The sequence below is a fragment of the Macaca mulatta genome, chromosome 1, assembly GCF_049350105.2.
Source record: "Macaca mulatta isolate MMU2019108-1 chromosome 1, T2T-MMU8v2.0, whole genome shotgun sequence".
Classification (NCBI taxonomy): domain Eukaryota; kingdom Metazoa; phylum Chordata; class Mammalia; order Primates; family Cercopithecidae; genus Macaca; species Macaca mulatta.
In genome coordinates, this window is record NC_133406.1 from 77,179,399 (window position 1) to 77,200,872 (window position 21,474).

General features: G+C 40.2%; 1 long non-coding RNA gene across 1 annotated transcript in view; it reads right to left on the minus strand.

Moving 5' to 3' along the window:
* Nucleotides 1-20,798: 20,798 nt before the first annotated feature.
* LOC114677745 (uncharacterized) overlaps nt 20,799-21,474 on the minus strand; it is a 118,588-nt gene continuing 117,912 nt past the window's right edge. The window contains exon 5 of the long non-coding RNA XR_013411028.1: nt 20,799-21,053. This is a non-coding gene — a long non-coding RNA (uncharacterized LOC114677745). The remainder of the gene's footprint in view (nt 21,054-21,474) is intronic.

Sequence of the window (21,474 nt, forward strand, 5' to 3'; positions counted from 1 at the left end):
TAGGCACTGGAAGCACCAACAAGCCCTGTTCTCACAAGCTTACAGTCTAACCATATTATGCAAACTTTGGTAGAAGAATACTTTCCAGAGTGTGTTCTGCAAAACAAGGTTACAGTATAATATAAATTGTGATCTGTAAAAAAGGTGAAGACTTCTATGAGCAAATACACTTGAAAAATAAGTTAAAAACCATATAGACAATTTTTATTTCTTGAGTACTTCTCAGCATCTTTAATATGCCCCAGACACCACTGAGTGCATTGTTGAATGCAGAGGGAAGGATAGATGGATGAGGGGGAAGGATGAATGCAGCAGGGTTTGGATAAGACCCTAACTAGAATGACCAGACTTCTTTATCAGCCCTTTCGATTTTTCCCATTATCACTGCATTTCAGTTTGATTGTTGCTCCTACATTTTGCAATAAACGCCAACATTAAGTTTTAGTTTTATCTCTTCATGGGTATCCAGTCCTATATCGTTTTATGTAACTAAGCTATACCAATTCCCATCACTAGCTCTGCTTGGTGACATTAGGGATAAAGAAAAGGGCATGCGTTTCAGAGTTACAATAGCTTTAGCACACTGACTGGCACTCAATTGAGCCTCAATAAATATTTGTTAAATAAATAAGCAAATATCTGGACTTACATTCCAGCTCTGCCATTTCCTACTTGTTATTCGAACATTCTGAGCCCTAGTTTCGTCAACTGTAACATGGGCCAACGGTATTGATTTTAAAAGAAAGTGATCAATAAATCAGCTGTTTTCACGTCTAGTGGAAGTAAATTTTGCTTTTCTCTTTTGGAACTACAATACCTAAGTTTATATCACTCCTCCTCCCATTTATCTCATGGTTTTAATACATACACTGACTAGGCCACTTTTTCCAAGTGTGGGCTTTGCTATCTGTTCTTGTTTTCTTGTCACCATTAAAACTTTTAGAGAAATGTGAAGGACTAATTCAAAAGTCACTGCAGTCCTCTCTTTCTGGATTCCATCTTTATTCTATAATTATTTAATGAATGCTCAGTATTCTGAAGGTTCTGTGCTAGGCACTTAAGATATGGTAGGCAAGGGTCCTACCTCTATGAATATTAGCAGCATGAGAAATCAGTGGGACTCAGAATTAAAGAACACTCATTTCTAGGTTTAAAGACCTTTTGTGTCGGGAATTGGTGGGTTCTTGGTCTGGCTGACTTCAAGAATGAAGCCGCGCACCCTCGCAGTGAGTGTCACAGTCCTTAAAGATGGTGTATTTGCAATTTGTTCCTTCTGATGTTTGGACTCGTTAGGAGTTTCCTGGTGGGTTCGTGGTCTCACTGGCTACAGGAGTGAAGCTGCAGACCTTCGCGGTGACTGTTACAGCTCATACACGTGGCGCGTCTGGAGTTGTTTCTCCTGCCCTGAGTTGTTCATCTCTCCCTGTGGGTTCATGGGTTCGTGATCTTGCTGGCCTCAGGAGAGAAGCTGCAGACCTTCACGGTGAGAGTTACAGCTCATAGAGATAGTGCGGACTCAGAGTCAGCAGCATCAAGATTTATTGCAAAGAGCCAAAGTACAAAGTTTCCACAGCCTGCAAGGTGATGGCAGTGGGTTGCCACTACTGCCTGTCAGCCTGCTTTTATTCCCTTATCTGACCCCACCCACATCCTGCTGACTGGTCCATTTTACAGAGAGCCGATTGGTCCATTTTACAGAGAGCTGATTGGTCCATTTTGACAGGTGCTGATTGGTGCATTTACAAACCTTGAGCTAGACACAGAGCACTGATTGGTGCACTTACAATCCTTTAGCTAGACATAAACGTTCTCCAAGTCCCTGCCAGATTAGCTAGATACAGAGTGCTGACTGGTGCATATATAATCCTCCAGCTAGACATAAAAGTTCTCCAAGTCCCCACCCAGCTGGCTTCACTTAGTGGATCCCTTGCAGGGGCCAGGGATAGAGCTGCCTGCCAATTCCAAGCCCCGCACCTGCACTCAGCCTTTGGGCTATTGATGGGACCAGGCTCCGCGGAGCCCTGGGGCGGCACCCATGGGTAGGCTCAGGTGATGCGGGAGCCCACGGCAGGGGCGGGGAGGTGGGGTGGGGCAGCGGAGGGGGGGTGGCGGGGTGGCGGGGTGGCAAGGTGGGGGGGTCAGGGGAGGAGTGGGGGAGGGCTTAAAACTAGAAATCTGTTGTCTCCCAGTTCTAGGGTCTTAAAGATTCAAAGCCAAGATGTGGGCAGGGCCATGTTCCCTCTGGAACTTAAAGTAGATTCTTTCCTTGCCCCTTCCTAGATTTGGGTGGTGGCCAGTAATCTCGAGTGTCCTTTGGCTTGCAGCCGAATCACTTCAATCTCTTCCTGTCACCGCATGGTCTTCTCCCTGCGTGCCTGTCTTCACACAGCGTTTATCTCTTCTTTTAAAGGCAACAGTAATTTTTCGTCCATTTTGACAGGTGAATTTTGCTCTGATTAATTCTGCTATTTTTTTAAACAAAATTTTGAGATAGTTTTAGATTTACAGAAAAGCTGAGAAGATAATAAAGTTCCCATATACCCCACACTCCACTCAATGTCTCCTATTACTAATAACTTGTTATTAATGTAGATTTGTCACAACTAATGAACCAATGTTAATAATTAACTAAAATTTTTATTTTATTCAGATTTGCTTAGTTTTTACCTAATGTTCTTTTTCTGTTCCAGGATACCACATTCGTTTAGTTATTGTCTCCTTAAGCTCCTCTTGGTTGTGACAGTTTCTCAGACCTTCCTTGTTTTTGAGTTCCATGACAGTTTTGAGGAGTACTGGTCAGGGATTTTTGTAGAATGTCCCTCAGCTGGGATTTGCCCAATGTTTTTCTCATGATTATGGTGCAGGACAGGCAGGTCTTAGCCCAGGAGAGTTCTTGGCTTTGCCCAGTAAAGAATTCAAGAGTGAGCTGGTGGTGTTAGACGGCAGTCTTCTATTGAAGGGTACTTCTCCTCGTAGAGTAGGGCCAACTCAAAGACAGTGCACCCAGAATCAGCAACAGATGGGCTTTTGGCAACTCTATTTATACTCATGTAAACCCATTTTTAATTGTATGCAAATTAAGAGGTTGATCAATGCAAATTGAGGGGTGGGTCATTTAGAACTTTCTAGGGAAGGGGCTGTAACTTCTGGATTGTGTCCACGGAAAGGGGTGGTAACTTCCAGGTCATTGCCATGGCATTTGTAAACTGTCATGGCACTGGTGTGAGTGCCTTATGCTAGTGAGCAATGAGGGCAGTTATGGATCCTTTTTGTTGCCATCTGCTAGTTGCTGCTGGTTTTTTCTCTTCATCCTGTCTGGACCAGATCCTGTTTTGGTCCACAAGGTTGTGACCAGAAAACAAGTCCTGCTGGTCTCCTACCTCAATTAGCCTAGGCTTATGGATTTTTAAGAGGAAGGCTACAGAGGCAAAGTGCCATTTTCAGCTCATTATGCTAAAAGCATGCACCACCAAAATGGTTTGTCACTTACTACTATTAACCTGCACACATGACTGAGATAGTGTCTATCAGATTTCTGGACAAAATACTACTTTTTCCCCTTTCTAAACAGTATCGTTTGAAAGAAGTTACTATGCACAGCCCACACCTAAGGAGTGAAGTTATTCTCTACTCTTTGAGGGCAGTGAGTCTACATATATTATTTGGAATTCATTTGTATAGGAAATTTTTCTATTGTCTTCTATTGTTTTTGTTTTGTGAGCCAGCCTTATTAGTATAACCACCATGACTATTAATATCATTATTATTGGACTGAACCAATACTCTAAAATTTAAAACTTTGATAGGAAAAATAGAAACTTGAAAAACAGTCTACATTAAAGCTGCAAATAGTTTGTTTTAATGGCAGTGGACTTATTTGTCATGCACGGGTAGTAAAGATCATTTAAAATTGAGATCTTTGAGGGTTGTCGTTCTAAAGAATTGCCTGTGTAACATTCTGTAAAAGGTTGTCCATGATATAGGCAGTTGTTATGAATGAGAATTGGCAACCAGAACCACTGATGCACTGTAAATAGTATATATTTTTTTCTAAATAAATGTGAATCTAATCCTGATTCAGTTCAATCTGTTATTGTTGGGTCTGACAAAAGTCTTAGAGTTTTAAATACTCCTTTCTGGACACCAGGAATGTGTGTCCTTTGTCCCATCCTGCAGGGGCTCTTCATGACCAGTGGCTTTGCCACCTCAATCCCATAAATGGAACAAGGGAATCTCTGCCAAGGAATCTGCCAAAGAATCATACGGCAGGGTGCAGCCTTCCAAGGCGTGTGGGGCAGTCATCCCTCCGGGCCTTGCCTTGCACCCAGGGTACTGCCATGAGGCAGTGCTTAATGGCCCCAGGTGCTGACACTGAGTAGGCACCATGACCTTTCCTCCTTTACTGTATCAAGAATTCCGTTTTTCAACTGGGTCTTGGATACTGTTATTTAAGTTCCCCCTGCCCAGGATACATATTAGGTTTAATTAAGTAATTGCAGCTGACAAAACAAGTAGGACCTGACTTCATCAGCTTCCGCATTCTCCCCTGCAGGAATTTTTGGGGCATAGAAATCTAAAATGCCTGGTTACCTATTTGGAATCAGAAAAAAAACAATGGGATCAAACCACAAGTCAAAACCTCAAAAAAAGTTATCCTGCCATTTTCTTTGCATGTAAATTTGTTTCAGCCAAGAAAATGTACTTCCCATCTCAATGTCCTCCACTGAGAGGACGGACCCTAGGTCTCTGTCCAGAGTTGGACAACTCTCATTCACAAATAAAAGATGTGTGTGGGTAGCAGTTCCCACACACAAAGCCAACCTATCTATGTGGATATTTCCCTTAGGCTCCCTAGGCCCATTGAAAACTTGAACCTTCTCAGTCCTTTCAGCACTGATTCTAACCCATGCTAGGGGTTCTGCCTCAGTCTGTGTTTGAAGACTAAAAATTTTAAAACATAGACTATTTTCTAGAACAGTGTTGGGTTAACAGCAAAACTGAACACACAGTACAGAGAGAGTTCCCTTATACTTCCTGCCTCTATACATGCTCAGGGTCCCCAGCTATCAACCTGCTCCATCACAGTGGCACATTTGTTATGACTGATGAGCCTGCATTGATACATCAATATCACCCCAAACTCACAGTTTACATTAGCGTTCACTCTTGGTGTTGTACTTCCTATGGGGTTGGACAAATGATTAATGCCATGCATCTATCATTATAGTAACATATAAAGTAGTTTCATTGCTCCAAAAATCCTGTGTGCTCTGCCTTATTCATTCCTCTCAAAAATCCTATGTGCTGTGCCTATTCATTCCTCTCTCCATCTCCTCTCACCCCTGGCAACCCATGATCCTTTTATTATCTCTAGAAAAGTTTGCCTTTGCTAGAATGTCATGTAGTTGGAATCATACAGCATGGAGCCTTTTCAAATTGGCTTCTTTTATTCAGTAATATGCATTTATGTTTCCCCCATTTTTTTCTTGGTTTGATAGCTCATTTCCTTTTAGCACTAAATAATATTCCATTGTCTGAATGTACTTCAGTTTATGTATCCATTCACCTACTGAAGGACACCTTGGTGGCTTCCAAGTTTTGGCAATTATAACTGAAGCTGCTATAAACATCCAAGGGCAGGTTTCTGTGTGGACATAAGTTCTCAACTCCTTAGGGTAAATATCAAGAAGAGTGATTGTGATTGCTGGCTCATGTGGTAAGAGTATGTTTAGTTTTGTTAAGAAATGGCCAAACCATCTTCCCACTGTTTAGGGATTTTAAAACTGGCAGAAAGTTCAGTTGGTCCTCAACCAATTCTACAGCCATGTCTCTGCATCATCAGAGCCCCTGCACCAGTGATCAGGAGTGAGTTCTCAGGACTATGATGGGTGAGTAGTCAGCCCCACCAGAGCCAGGCAATCATCTCTCAATGAAAAGTCTGGCCTTGAAATCTCCTCTTCCTGATTATTGAGAAAAAGGAATGCTGATGATTGGGCTTGTGCTCTTCAGAGATCAGAGTTGGTGCATGCTGTGGTTCCTCTTTGGGTTTCTGAGCCCCACCCCAACACACACACACACACACACACACACAGAGAGAGAGAGAGAGAGAGAGAGAGAGAGAGAGAGAGAGAGAGAGAGAAATGTGCTTTAGCTTCCACATCATTAGCTTACACATTATTTGCTGGACCCAGAGGGTATTTATGGCTGTTTCCCCTGTGAGGCTGGGCAGTGTTCTCTCCTGTTATGTCCTGACTGTGGGGTTAGGGGGTCCAGCCTCTGCACGTGTCCCAGGACATCACCAACAACAGCAGATTAAGGCACATACAGGTAAACAACGTGGAGTGTCTTGCCTTCATTGTATAATTAAGGAGTCTCTGAAAGGAAATATGTGTACAGCTAGCTTCCCGAAGTCTAAAAGTGGTAGTCAGAGTTCTTAATTTCTATACTACATCCTCATGAACACTACCTGGTAGGCCTGAAGCTGGTGCCAAAACCACAGGGACCAAGTCCCCTTGCTTGGCAAAGGGAACAACTACCTTCACTTCTTCCTCATTCTTTATTATCTACAGAACTTGGGCAAAGTTCACAGTGGAGTAATTTTCAGCAGGGAGAGGACCATAGATCTTGGCAGGAATACTTGGGCAAAGCTCCTGAGGAAAGAAATGGACTTGTGAACTCCAGGAACAGCCATGCCAAGTAACAGATGAAAGTCACTCACAGTGTTAAATATTAATTTGTTACCCTAAAGGCTTCAGAAAAGTCTTGTTGGAACTCAGAAAATTCAGAATTACAGTATTCAAGATTTAATTTCACCAAATAAAGGGTTTGAGGGGATACTACTGTGTGAGTCAAGGTTATAATTTACATATTCACCCTAATAATTTGCACTCTATTTTGATTGCATCCTCTACCTTTTCATAATCCTAAGAAAAGATCATCCTTGTACTGCAAAATCAAGACTATTCTCAATTTCCATATGCTTGTAAACTAGTGGTGGAAGCTGCCCTTGGAAAGTAGAAATCACCCACTCATTACCCTTAATTTTGTAGTCAAACATTTAGTTCAGAGCGGCTCATACACTGATGGTTTTGCAAATCCCATGAGCAGCGTACACATAGCCTAATTTTTTTTTCTCCAGTTACTTGTTTTATAATTTGGTAATGTTGCCATTGTATGAGTGGGTTTGTCATTTGTAATAAAAGTGCTGACCACCTGCAAGAGAAATACTGAAGTATCATGGAAAAACACATTTCAGGAGAAAAAAAAAGGTGTAATAATTAGAACCACATAGTTTTTCTTACTGTGGCATCTTTAAAATTTTTTTTCTAACCCTATTACTGTAAATTCTGGCTTTCTAAGCTTCAGGGATTACTTTTAAAGGTGAATTTCACATAAGTAGATGTAGCATGCTCTTTCCAAACAGAGTAATTTAAGTCCATTCTGAAACTTTTATTCTTACATCTTAGTTCGTTTAATTTGGAAATATATCAGTTATTTCTAAATGGAGTCTACTTTAAGCAAATACTCCTGAGAAATCTGAACCAGTTGTGAAATTGGAATTTTTAAATAAAAAATTCAAGTGAGAAGTAAACAATTTGCTTGAGATTTGACATGGCCAATAAACCAGAAATGCCTCCCAGTATGATCTGAAATATTTCACAACTCTGGTGAACAGAGTGTAACCTTTTGATAATGATTTTGACATAAAGGGTTAGGCCCAATTTATTAACTAGTTGGGACATCTAATCAATCCAGCTACAGAACTGTCAGAGTTAAATGGCATAAATACAAAATGAATTTTTAGCTATCCAATCCAGTGGCCCATCATGTTTTTCAGGGTAAAAGTCATTGACTTCACTATAGGAAAACCAGATCACAAGGGAACAACCTACATGAGAACCCTGGAGAAAACCATGGTGTCAGCCGAAGCTGCATTCATAGCCAGTTCTACCATTTACAAGCACCTGAGGAGGCCATTCAACTTCCTGAAATATCAGATAGATTATTCACAAGAGTGTTGAGTTTAAGATGTTTTTACTATTGAAAGTGAGCAATGCTTATGCTGTGTTCATCATATTAATTACAGAATATTCTGCTGATAAAACTCGAGCACTGACTCCAAAGATGTTTGTTCATCCTCAAAGCCATTGAAAAACATCTAGAGATTCTATTATCCTACAAGGTATATGAGTAGTGCCATGAGATGGATGTGTGACAAAACAGAAGATGAGAAGGAATAAAAGGAGAAGGAGGATAGCAGGAAGGTGAGGGGAGCTTCAGGATGAGTTAGTTTCTTGGAAGAAAAGGTAGATTTAGAGAGTGACTCAAAATAATATAATAAAGAATACTGAAAGAATTGGAAAACCTTACAAAGTTAAAGGATTACTTTATCTTACTTTTAGGTGAGTACTCTTTGTTATTATTCACCAAGTAATCATTCATGTTTTGTGTATTTCTCTTTCACCAACAAAAATTTGATTGTGCCCTTTCAGGATGACAGAGGAGTTTATAACACTGTCTTTCCAAAAGTGGTCAGTCGCTCTAAGCTTTGAGGTTAACACAACCTACGCTGGTTGATCTCTTAAGAAACACCACATACCATTTTCCCCAAGGTTAACCATCACATTTCCATTTGGAAAATAGTTATTTGTACTATGGTGAACAGCAGTTAGAAGATGCTTTCTGTAAAAGGGCAACTAGTAAATTGTTAAGATTTCTGGAACTTTGTTGGAATTACTTAATTCTGTCATTGTAGTGCAATAGCAGCCACACATCATATATAAATGTATGGAAATAGCTGTGTTCCAATAAAATTTTATGTACAAAAACAGGTTGCTGGCTTGATTTGGCTTTTGGGTCATAGTTAACCAACCCCTGATCTACAGAACCAGGAACTTCGTACCTGGCCTCATAGCTATGAAAATAGCATGAGCCCAACAATTATACAGGAATTAAAAAAAAAAAAAAAAGAGTATATCTTAAAATAATTAATAATGGGAAAGAAAAAACTGAAAGCCAGGATCAACTTAAAATAATATTCAAGATGCATAAATAACTATTTTTCTTCTGGATAAAATTGTTGGTGGGATGGTTGGGGAGTGGGCTTTTAACTATCTGTGTGTGTGAAGAGAGAGCAGAAACTTGATCTTGCTACTCAGACTTCTTAGTAGGATATGGAGTTACAGATCTATGAAAATTCCAGTCACATAAATTTTGCTGTACATATACCAAATATTAGCCATCTTTGGTCATTCACTTACTCAGTTGGTAATGATTTGTTCTTAGTCATTATAAAAATGAAAATCCATGAGCTTGCACATCCCTCCTTCCCAACTATGATGGAGCATGCAATTGTTCATCATTCACAAATCAGGAAAACTCCCGACCATACTTTGAGAAATAGCAGTCTAAACTTTTCCCACCTTGATGTTTTTGCTCACAGAGTTCATTTTGCCTAGAACACCCCACTCTACTCACTCATCCTCTGTTCACGCCTTACTTCTGGCAGCCACATGTACAACACATCATTACTCAGGGCCGAGGAAAACCTTTCTTCTTCATACAGTGTTCTTGGACTTTCTGGCTTTCTGCTCTTACCAACTGGAAGTAATCTACTGGCCCATATCCCCACCCAAAATGTCCATAGAACTGGGCTTCAGCCCACCATGTCCCAGTGTTAGTGACATTCAACTCTGTGTTATGGTTATGTGTCTGTGCTTTCCTAATAAACTCCTTGAAGAGGGTGAATGGGTTTCATTTTGCTGTGGTGATTCACTGTGCTTTGAGCAGTAGATTGAACATAGGCAAATATCAAGTACATAAATGAATTTCTGAGTGAGATATATAAACCCATAATAACCTATTACATCCAGGCTCTATGTCATTTTCCAAACACTAAGACTGAATCCTAATTGTCCAGTGAGACAACTTCATTGCATTGTATATTTACTTGTTTACTAGGTATACATTAATGATGGTCACTTTTGTACAATTACATGGAGTTTATGGAGAAATTATTTGAACATTCTTTAATTAGAACCTCACAATAACCCTGAAAGGATATCAAAGCACATTACAAATGAAAATCTGAAGCTCAGAGAGTTTAGCAGCATCACTCAGACATTATACTTAGTAAGTGGTGGAAAATAAATGTGAGGTGTTATGGAAAATAGAAATATTTTCCGTCTCTTTCTCTCTCTCTGCCTTCCCTGATCCTTAGAGGTTTCATAAACTTTTAAGTAGAAGACAAATAAATCTCATCCAAGGCAATCTCTTATAAAGTATATACCATTCTTTATTATGTATTATAAATACAGTGTACATTATATATCACTATACACTGTAGTATATAATTTACTGTATATATTATTTATAATATATGTTACTTTGACCTTTCTATCCCTGTTTTTTCTTATATATAAGAGAATAAAAAAATATAGCTAACATGTATTGAGGACTTGTTATGGGTATTTTTATAAGCACTCAAAATATATTAACTAACTTAATCCACACAGTAACTGTTACTATTTGTCTTAATCTATTCAAACTACAATAACAAAATGTCATAGACTGGGTAGTTTATCAACAACAGAAATTTATTTCTGGTTGTTCTGATGGCTGGGAAGTCCAAGACAAAGGCACTGATAGACTCTGGTGAGGGCTTGTCTACTGGTTCATAAAGGGCATTTTCTCAATGTGTTCACATGGTGCAAGGGGCAAGGGGCTCCTTTCAGGCCTCCCATTTATAAGGACTCCATTTTCATGACTGAATCACCTCTCAAGGCCCTACCTCTAATACCATCACCTTGCTAATGAGGATTTCAACATATGAATTTGGGACAGACGTAAACATTCAGACCATAGCACCATCAGTATTCCATGTTACAGATGAGGCACAGGCTTAGTGATTTGCCCAAGTTCACAGCTATTTAGTGGCAGAGCTTTGATTCAAAATATAAGCAGTAAGGTGTCAGATCCTGATTCTTCACTTCTATCCTCTACTGGCTCTAACTATAAAGTTAATACAGTTTAAAATCATATATTTTTCTGTGTGATTGTTAGTATAACATCCAGCTCCCTTAATAGACTTAAGCCACCCAAATTTGTTAATCCTTAATTGCCTCACTTGTAGAATGGGGACAATAATAGTAGCACCAACCTCACTGAGTTGTTTTTAAGCTTCAGGGAGAAAGTACATGTAAAGAATTTAGTATAGGACCTGGCCATAGGGAATGCTGCATTCAAAGTGGCTCATGAAATTTGTACTTTTAGTGATCTAATGCATTTATTATCCTATAGTTAATTCTGCTACCATTCTGGTCATACCATACAAAGATACCATATTCTGTCTAAGTGTGTCATTACGCTTGAGCTATATGATGGATTGCCTAAATTCAGGTAGCCTAAACAGAGAAAAAAAAAAGTTTTTAACTCAGACAAGTAACATGTTTACCATTTCGGGAAAGTTCTGTAGCTCTTGAGATCTGCTTCCGTTGTTGAAGAGTTTTTTCTCCTTACCATTGTTCTAAAGAACCAACTAAAAATTGTTTTTCTAGTTCTGTGCAGGTGTAAGATCCATACAGTAGAAGCTTCATAAGAAGCTTTCAGGGCTCAGCATGGGAAAATGAACTTAACATAACTGACAACTGAGTCTTATAAATGAGTGTGTGTGTGTTTGGTTTGGGCTATAGGTAATCTGGGCTTGTTTGCAGAGAAGCTGAGACAAAAGGTGAAACCTAAGATGACCGTTCATATGCATCTAAGCTTCTGACCAAACTAGCTGGTGAATCCGTCCTAAGGGAAAATTAGAAAAGGATTCTGCCATCTAACAGTTCATGTCATTAGGGTTTTTTTTTTTTTTTAAGTTCTTCTCACTTTGTCCTCTCAGTGCTATTGGCTTTCAATTCTGTTCCTCAGAAATGTACTATTTATATTAGAGAAGTTTCATAGGGAAAAAAAATTGTATGACTGAGATTTTGCTTTTGTGGTAGGTGTTTTCAAAGTACTAGCTGTCACCATTGCCACAGTGGCAGCAGCAGGATTATTGATATTAGAGGCAGTAAGGGCCAACATTTATTAGCTGAGGCATGTTTCTAAGACTCCAACATATTTTACATCTCACATAATTACCACAGCAACCCAGGTAGGTAGTTTTTTTTTTTCTTGAGACAGAGTCTCACTCTGTCACCCAGGCTGCAATGCAGTGGCATGATCTCAACTCACTGCAACCTCTGCCTCCCAGGTTCAAGCAATTCAAGTGCCTCAGCCTCTTGAGTAGCTGGGACCATAGGTGCGAGCCACCACACCCAGCTAAATTTTATATTTTCAGTAGAGACGGGGTTTCGCCACATTGGCCAGGCTGGTCTCGAACTCCTGACCTCAGGTGATCTGCCCTCCTTGGCCTTCAAAGTGTTGGGATTACAGGCGTGAGCCACCGCGCCAGCCCAGGTGGGTACTTTTATATCCTTATTTCACAAATGAAGAAAGATGCTGCTTATCTTGCCCAAAGGCAATATGGCTAGTAAGGAACAAAACTGCGAATCAGATCACTTCACTCTACTACTTCCTAGCCGCATATTATAATAATATGCATCATATTAAAAAATAAGTATCAGCTTTATGCAAATAAGTGTTAAGCATCCACAACTTTTAAGATTTCCCCTGTGGTCTTATGGACTTTCTAGACATTCTTCATCCTATTAATAAAAAGTCTTCATCAATGTGGTCAAAACTGCCTTCCACATGGTATGTAGCAACTTTTGCATCCATTTATTAAAGAGTAAAAATGTGGAACTCAAATAAAAAAGACTTTCTTACTTTATATATGTCAGGTTCAGTCATATTTGAAACATGGAAAAAATGAATAGGTCTAGAGAGAACATAAATAAGAATTTATGGGTTACTGCTTTTGAAAATATCAGGTTGCTTTGTGTGTGAGCTTTTGAATTTTATATTCTCACACTTTATAGAAATGTATATTATATATGCAGCCATCCTTTGTGTGCAAATTGAACATTGCTTTCTTAAATGTGAAATGTACTATCTTCACTGAAGTTGCTCTGCAATTTAAAAATATGAAAGTTAGAAGTTGCCCGGCCTTTGCTTCACCTCCAACCTCTCTACAAAAGTATGACAGTGACTCTGATTGTCATTGTTAACCTGCCAGTGTTAGAAAGGCATGACTGGAGAAGAACCTCATCAATCTCCAAGCTCTGCTTCATTCTTTTCCGTGATCGTTTCTCCTCCGAGATGAAAAACAGCATTACAATAGTTTCTTGTGTTCATGAGATCAGAAATTTCTGAGAGTTTTGTTTTCCATTTGAATTGTAGTTTAAATTTGTAGGAAAACCAGAAATGGCCAAGTTTTCCATTTAAGAGATCACAGCAAAGTTTGTGACACAGAGCAATCTCTAAACACAAACTCCCAAATTAGTTTTTCTTGTAACTTTGGCCCTTAGGCAGGTACCAACTATAAAAATCTATGACCATGATGGGTCTGCCTGGGAACATGCTTTCAAAGATTTCCAGGCCTTCATCTTGCCATGACTGTTGGAAGACTTTTGGCTTCACTGTGAAAGCCATAAAACCATAAAGCAGATCTGAGAAAAACCCACAGCTGCATACATCTGATGACAGTCAAACTGATTTTCCAAAGATAGGGAGTTCAGCAAAACCCAAACTCCATGATGTCAACAATGCTGGACCTTTCCTCCCCCAAGCAGTGGGTATTCAGTGGAAGATTTAATCCATGTGTTCCTGATCTACTTACAGTTATCTCATCAAAATGCCATTTGCATAAGTGTTTCCAAAGTTTCATGAGCTTTTATTTCTCAGTCTCTCACATGGATTCTGGTGGGAGTCGAGTTTTGCCAGGGAAACATGACTCCCAAAGTCTAATTTATTCTCAAAACCAAAAGTTTGTAAATGTTAAGTAGCTACTTTAACACTTGTAACAGACTTCATTCTCAGCAACCACGTAGCTCATCAGTTAAAGTGTTGTAGAAAAGTGCCCTTTCATCACCACCAAAATTAATGAGACTGGTTCTTTGCCAGTCCTCCTACTTCCTGTATTTTTTTCAGTGCAATCTACAAAACCCAGCCCCTGACCTTAAGGAGCTTACAATTTAATAAGGACGTTGGAAATGGGCACAAATAACTACAGTAGCTTACGATCCTGTAGTGGCTCTCTCTTATATCGAATTAGAATTCAACAGCTTAATATTCAAACAATCATCATCCTCCTTCCACACACAAGTAATTTTTTTCAAACGCATCTTTCAAACAGCATGTGCCTTTTTTCTTTCTCTTCACCTGGCATGTTCTTCCTTTTCTCTTGGCAGTACATTTTCATTTCTCTTCCAAAATTCTGCCCATACTTTTATCATAGCCTTCCTTCTTATGCATGGATCCTTAGCTGGGTACAGACTAGTACGGCAGGTGAGTGTGTAAAAATTGTGTGCGCATCTGTGTGTGTGTGCGCATGCATGCATGTGCATATGTGTGTGTGTGTTTTCACACTCAGAAATCTGGCCTTATCCAGACCAGATTTGCTGACAATTATGCCTACCTTACCTTTGTGAGAATGTAAGTATTTTTTGTGTTGCTTAGTGAGACACTTCCAGATTGTCCATCAAACTTTTCATTTTGTGTCACCAAACTCCTTGGTAAGAGAATAAAGCAAAACAGGCTTTCAGAGCTGGAATTAAAGGAGAGAGCAGGAAACTCGAGGAGGAATAGGAGGCAGTATGTAGCCAGCTCGTACTTTGGATCTCACCCACTAATTATGGCACGTGTGAGAATACATGAGTCATCTCTGTACTTGGGCATCAAGACTGCATATATCTCTCCTTGGACCATCACATCATGATATCACCCAGTGATCGTTGGGGTGAGAATTTCAGCAGGGCGCAGTGGCTCATGCCTGTAGTCCCAGCTCTTTGGGAGGCTGAGGCAGGAGGATTCCTAGAGGACAGGAGTTCAAGAGTAGCTTGGGCAACTAAGTAAGACCCTGTCTCTACAAAAAATTTAAAAGTTAGCTAGGCATAGTGGCACACACCTTTGATTCCACTATTTGGGGGGCTGAGGTGAGAGGATGTTTGAACCCAGAAAGCTGAGGATGTGGTGAGCTATGATGGCACCACTGCAGTCCAGCCTGGGTGGCAGAGTGAGACCCTGAGAAAAGAAAGAAAAGAAAAGAAAAGAAAAGAAAAGAAAAGAAAAGAAAAGAAAAGAAAAGAAAAGGAAAGGAAAGGAAAGAAGGAAGGAAGGAAGGAAATAAATTTCAGGGCCTATTTTCCTATTGCCCTAGGGTGCCATTTTGCATCCCAAGTGGAAGCCAATTTAATCTGAATTTATTAGACCATTCAATAAATATGTATTGAGTGATGAGTTAAAACTGTAACAAATTTAATGGGAAATTCAGTTGTACATGAAGTATGATCCCTGCCCTGAAGAAGTATACAGTTATCTTGTACTTCGAAGCATAGATCCTCAGAAATAGAAAGAACCCCAAAAGTCCAAGTGTCTCATTATTTAAATGAGATAACTCAGATCTACAGAGTTAATGTGATTACCTTTAGACAACGCTCTTGTCTGGGTCAGACACAGTGGCTCACACCTGAAATCTGAGCACTGTGGGAGGTCAGGTTAGGCAGATCACTTCAGCCAAGGAGTATGAGACTAGCCTGGGCAACATGGTAAAACCTCATCTTTACCAAGAATACAAAAATTAGCTGGATATGATGGTGTGTGCCTATAGTCTTAGCTACTCCAGAGGCTGAGGTGGGAGAACTGCCTTAAGCCCAGGATGTCAAAGCTACAGAGAGTGACGATCTTGCATTCCAACCTGGGTGATAGGCAAGATCCTAGCTTAAAAAAAAAAAAAAATCTTTTCTAGAAGCCAGGTTCCAGATTCAATTCTGTGTTTTTTCCATTATGTGATGCTTTGAGAGCTTACTTTGTTTTGCAGTTATTTTTCTTTTTCCCTCCCTAGCTAAATTATAGGTCTCTTAAAGGCAGGAAGTAATGTCTGATATTTTTTTTCACATTCAGCCCACCCAAGTATGTTATGCATAATTAGACAGACTTAAGTATTCAGTAAATGTTTGTGGGATGAGCAAGTAAGTAAATTAATGAATGAATAGGTAGTGCTAACACAAAGCACTAAATGGGAGAGAAAGCTTTGAAAACCCTCATTCTTTCCTATTCCATTCTCTGTAGTGATTGCCCTTTGGTTTGTGGCTTAGCAGCTGTCAGTGTGAAAAACACTTACAGGCTTAGTTGATTCAATACAACTCAAAATGCTAATGTAAACTTAGGTCTCCTTAAAGGAGGTATACTGTCCAAAGTAGGGACATCATAGTTCCACTCTGAACTCTTCTAATGGTCTATATCTAGGTGTAGTTTTTTAATTTAATTTTTTATTAATTTATTGGTAGAGATGGGGTCTCACTATGTTGCCCAGGCTGGTCTCCAACTCCTAGCCTCAAACAATCCTCCTGCCTTGGTCTCCCAAAGTGTGGGGATTACAGGCATGACCCACCCATGCCCAGGAGAACCTAGGAAGAGTTTCTAAGGGGGCTTTTGACAATAGTCAATCTTGCACAATTGTCTTTAAGAGATACTTAAAGACACTAAATATGCCTTATTTAATTTTGTATACTTCACCTAACAAAGTACTTTTCGCAAAAAGGAACTGGCACTATAATATGCCTAAAGGAGAAAGACTACAGTGGAGAATGGTTCAAATCCACACAGTATGAAGGATGGTTAAGAAACCAGCTGGGGGTGTATGGAAGGACTTTGAATATCCAACGAACTATCATATGGGAAAGGAGTTGGATTTATTCTACATGTTGTCAGAGGACACGACTAATAACAAATACTTGTGAATGCTACCCTGACACCGATTTGGATGAATACAAAGTACCTTTTTTGCAATTAGAGAGTTACTTGAAAACAAAAGTGGCTGTCTGCTGAGCTGGAGCATGCCCTGCTGCTGACGATGTAGAAGCAGGGTCTGGACGACCCCTTGTTGAGGGGATTTGCTGGCCAGATCTTCTTTACAGTGTCTTCAGACCTTGGGCTCTGATGAAGGTGACAGTGTGGCTCTGCCACTGACATGGCACAGTGCCTGGCCTATGCAGCTAATTTCTGCTTCTTCCATGGCCTTTACCTTTATTGCCAATTTCTTAGCAATCCATAACTGTCCATGGAAGTTCTTCAGAAGATTATTGAAGTATTAATCTTCAGAAGATTATTGAAGTATTTCTCGTTTCTTGCTTGTTCTGGAAAATTACTCTCAGTAAACAATGCGTGTTATTATATACATCCTCTGCTACCCTAACCCAACCTAGTGTTGTTTAAAGGCAATGAGGAAACATCATATAGTGCCCAATATAGTCAACAGAGTTCAAATCCTTGCTCCAGCAGTTGCCAAGTGGGGGGATTTTCCTAACCTCTCTACCCTCCTTTCCCCAAACTGCACAATAGGGTCAATGATATTATCGAGCTCAGCAATACGATTGAGGATTAAATAGCATAATGCATGTAGAGTGTTTAAGTACAATGCCTGAAATACAGTAGATGCTCATTGATAGCAACTATATATCATTGTTAATAAAAGAGACAAATTTCTTTCAGCTGCTTTGATTTAAGAAGACAATACCATTTCCAGACATCTCTTTCCTGGGGCTAACTATATTAGTATTCTGCCCTGATGGGAAGGAAGAAACTTCATGGGCAGTAAATAGCCAATTTAGAAGCAGGAGAAATATGAGGTAAGCTGAAATGTTACCCCCTGCTGACTTTTTGAAATGCAGATTCATCAATCTCTTTGATGTCCATAGCCACTTCCAATGAACATCTTTCAGCATATTATTTGCTTTCTTAACCACATCACTTTTCACTGAGTTCAACATTCCTGGAGGATTCAAAGGATCTTGGTACATTCCTCCAAAATGAATTCAGAAGGTAAGTGGCAAGAGAGGGGAAAACATCTTTGAATAGGATCCAGGTTCAGACTGAGGGTAGGAGGAGGTCTGGGGTGGGAGGGTAACAGTGACTCAAAGGGTAACAGTGAATTCAGCTTCAGGATTTCCGTGTGCCAGTCTACTCTGCCAGTGGCCTGATGACTAACCACAACCCAGCAACCCACCCATCTCCTTTGTCTAAATAAGTGGACACGATGGCATTCAGCCTCCTGAAGGGGAAATGGAGGGACCACACAGGATCAGAGGGTCTCCTTAGGAAAGCAGGAATTAAAGGGGTCATCACTTTCAGCCTTCCCTTAATCTGCTGTTTCAGGGAGTCCACATTCATAGTAGAATATTTTCCCTTTCAAAGTTAAGTACTTAGAATAATGCATTTTCAAATGATTAATCAAATCCCAGTGAGAAGCAGGCTCACTATGCACTGGTTACTTCAGCCCACTGCATCTTGGGCTGCACTTTCACTACTTGCTCCTGTAAGAGAAAATACTCACACATACAACAAGTTCCATGAAGGGGTGGCAAGGAACAGCCGACACCTTGGATTCATGGTGAGCTGGTTTCTCAAGGCTCAGGAAAGCTGCCCAGGGCCGGTGGAATCTCATCTGTGTGTGCTTCACTTGCACCCCAGATGCAGGACCCTGGAAAGTAGCTGTCTCTGGGTTTTCTTCTCCAGGGATAACATGACCTGCTGGATTAATGTGTTGAAGGACATCCTGTTTCCAGTGGGGACTGGAACAGAGCCTAGGCCTTATCTCAGGATGTTGCATTCCCAGCACATTCTAGTTATTCTTAAGAACTGCAAGTGAGAAAGTGGGAGGACTGGTTTGGTCCAAGGCCATCTGGGGAACTGTCCTGCACCAGATGCAAAATATCACTATCAGAGGTCTTCTTAATACCTGCCTCCAATCCTGGGCTGGCATCACTGAAGTATACATCTTTGTCCAGGAGTCTGTCTTCTTACTAAACCGTACACTCCTTAAGGACAGAAACTGGCTTTTATTTACTTTGTATCCCAAGCAGGGTAGAAATGTACATCACATATTCCATGTTGGCATACTTAACTACATTAAATCCTTCTTCCAGAAAACCATCCTGTGTGCTGGAGGCCAGAAATCTAACAATATTAAGCGTAGTTACACAGACTCCCTGAGAGTCAAGCCACATCTTGAACCAACTTCTCCAAGCAGATTCACCCAGGTGAGAGCTGAAAAACACAGTATCACGAGGCAGGGCCATGCTCCTGCTGACAAACAAGCACAGTCATGAACACACTTGGCTGTTCTGCAGTTTCCAGGGTCTAGCTACCTGGGTGTCAGCCTGGATCCTGGGCTTCCAGCCCTTCTATTTTGTAAGCACCTAATTACCTCTATTAAGTAGCTTTCTGATGAAATTAGGTCAACTGGTTTTTGTTATCTGCAATTGAACTCTAATTTGGTGCTCATCAAATGTTTGTCGAATGAATGCGCTAGGTAAACATTGGTTTACCCACAAGGTTTACCTTAAATCAGTTACTCACACCTGGACTCCTGAAATCACCTGCTGATTCTCAAAGGGGAACAAGGTCCACCTTAAATCAGTTACTCACACCTGGGCTCCTGCAATCACCTTCTGATTCTCAAAGGGGATGATTCATTAACAAGTAAGAGAAAGTTTCTGAGAAATGCCTCCAGTAGAATTCTAAAATGCAGTAAAAAGGAAAAAAAAAAAGTCACTGTAAAATACTATTCGGAGAAAGAAGTGGCTTTTTGTTCTTACATTTTACCATTATCTAGAAAACTCATGAAGTGGCTTATTTTTGTCACTTAATTCCAATTAAAATAGAGTATTGCTGTGTTTTCTAAATGACCACAAAACTACAGGTAAGAAAATATTATTCAAGGTTTACATTCTGAAATAAATGGTTTGTGTGAAGTTGGGGAACTAGCAGAATTATTAGAGTGAACAATTTTTTTAACCCTCAGATTTGAGTCAAAGACTTGACCTTTGAGAACGTTTATTTAAATGCTATTTATTCTTGTGAATCCCGTAAAAGGCCTGGAGCTTCACTGGATTAACTTAAGGCTTAAACAGTAAGCATCACCCTGAACATTCTGGGGCAAGGCCTGATTCCTAACCATTGAAATGAGCAAGGAAGCAAAGAGCTCTCCTCTGAATTTCTTCGGTGCAAGAACAGCTTTTGGATTCCCCAAGTGAATACATTTCTGTGAAATTATTGCCTTCTTACTGAAGCTTCCTGGCCCAAGACTTATGCCTCTCTACCTGAAAAATGCCTTTTCCTTCAGCGGTGCTGTGATTTTTCAATTTTTAAGGCTGCATGATCAGCACCACTCCAGTTTAGTAAAGGATTAACTTGGCTAGCCCAGACATTTCCATAATGGATCCATGTGTTGACTGACAAGAAGAGGTGCCATCTAAAAGGAGATTGAAAGAGTCTTACAGGAGAGGGGAGGATTAGTGAGGCCTTTTTGCAATCATGAAACAATCAGCCATGTTCTTAGGAGATTTCACTCTGTTGTAACTGAATGTGATGCTGTACTGGAAAAAATAACAAAGCAGAGTGCTAGGCCTGGGATAATGGTCCAGCTTGTCTAGACCCCATGTCCCCTCATCATGGGAGAAAGCATTTATTCCTTGTCTCTTTCACTCTTTGCTACAATAGATACCAAGTGAGCATGTATGCAGCACACTCTGCATGGTAGGCACTGGATGATCCTGGGTGAACAAAAGATGCATAGTCATTGATGTCATGGTGATCACAATCAAGTAGGGTGGAGCAGACAATAAACAAAATAAACACATAGATAAAACTGCAAATCCTGCAAGGTCTTATTGGATGCCAGAGATAAATACTTCCACTAAAAGCGTCTTAGACCGTAAAGAGATTAAAAAACTAAGACATAGGGTGGTTCCAAGAGTGGTCCAGTGACTCAGTGATGCCACTAAGGACCCAGAACTTTCTATCTTCTCACATTCCATCTTCAGCATGATGAACTTTCTACTTCAGTGGCTTTTTGAGATATTTTTCTAAAGACAGTTCCTTCTCCACAAGAAAATTAACAACAGCTGTTAGATAAAAATCAACATTAAATTATTTATAGAAAATTGTTATTAGCCTACACTTAACTTGTGTCTCTTTGATGGGCTTAGTGTACAATGTTATCTTCTTAATGTTAATAATAGTGAAAGATCAGGCTGGGTGCATCTGATCGCTGGGTGCAAAAGATCAGGCTGGGTGCTCACGCCTGTAATCCCAGCACTTTGGGAGGCTGAGGCGGGTGGATCACGAGATGAGGACTTTGAGACCAGCCTGGCCAACATAGTGAAACCCCATCTCTACTAAAAATACAAAAAAAAATAGCTGGGTGTGGTGGAGCTTGCCTGTAGTCCCAACTACTCAGGAGGCTGAGGCAGGAGAATCGCTTGAACCTAGGAGATAGAGGTTGCAGTGAGCCGAGACCACACCATTGCACTCCAGCCTGGGTGA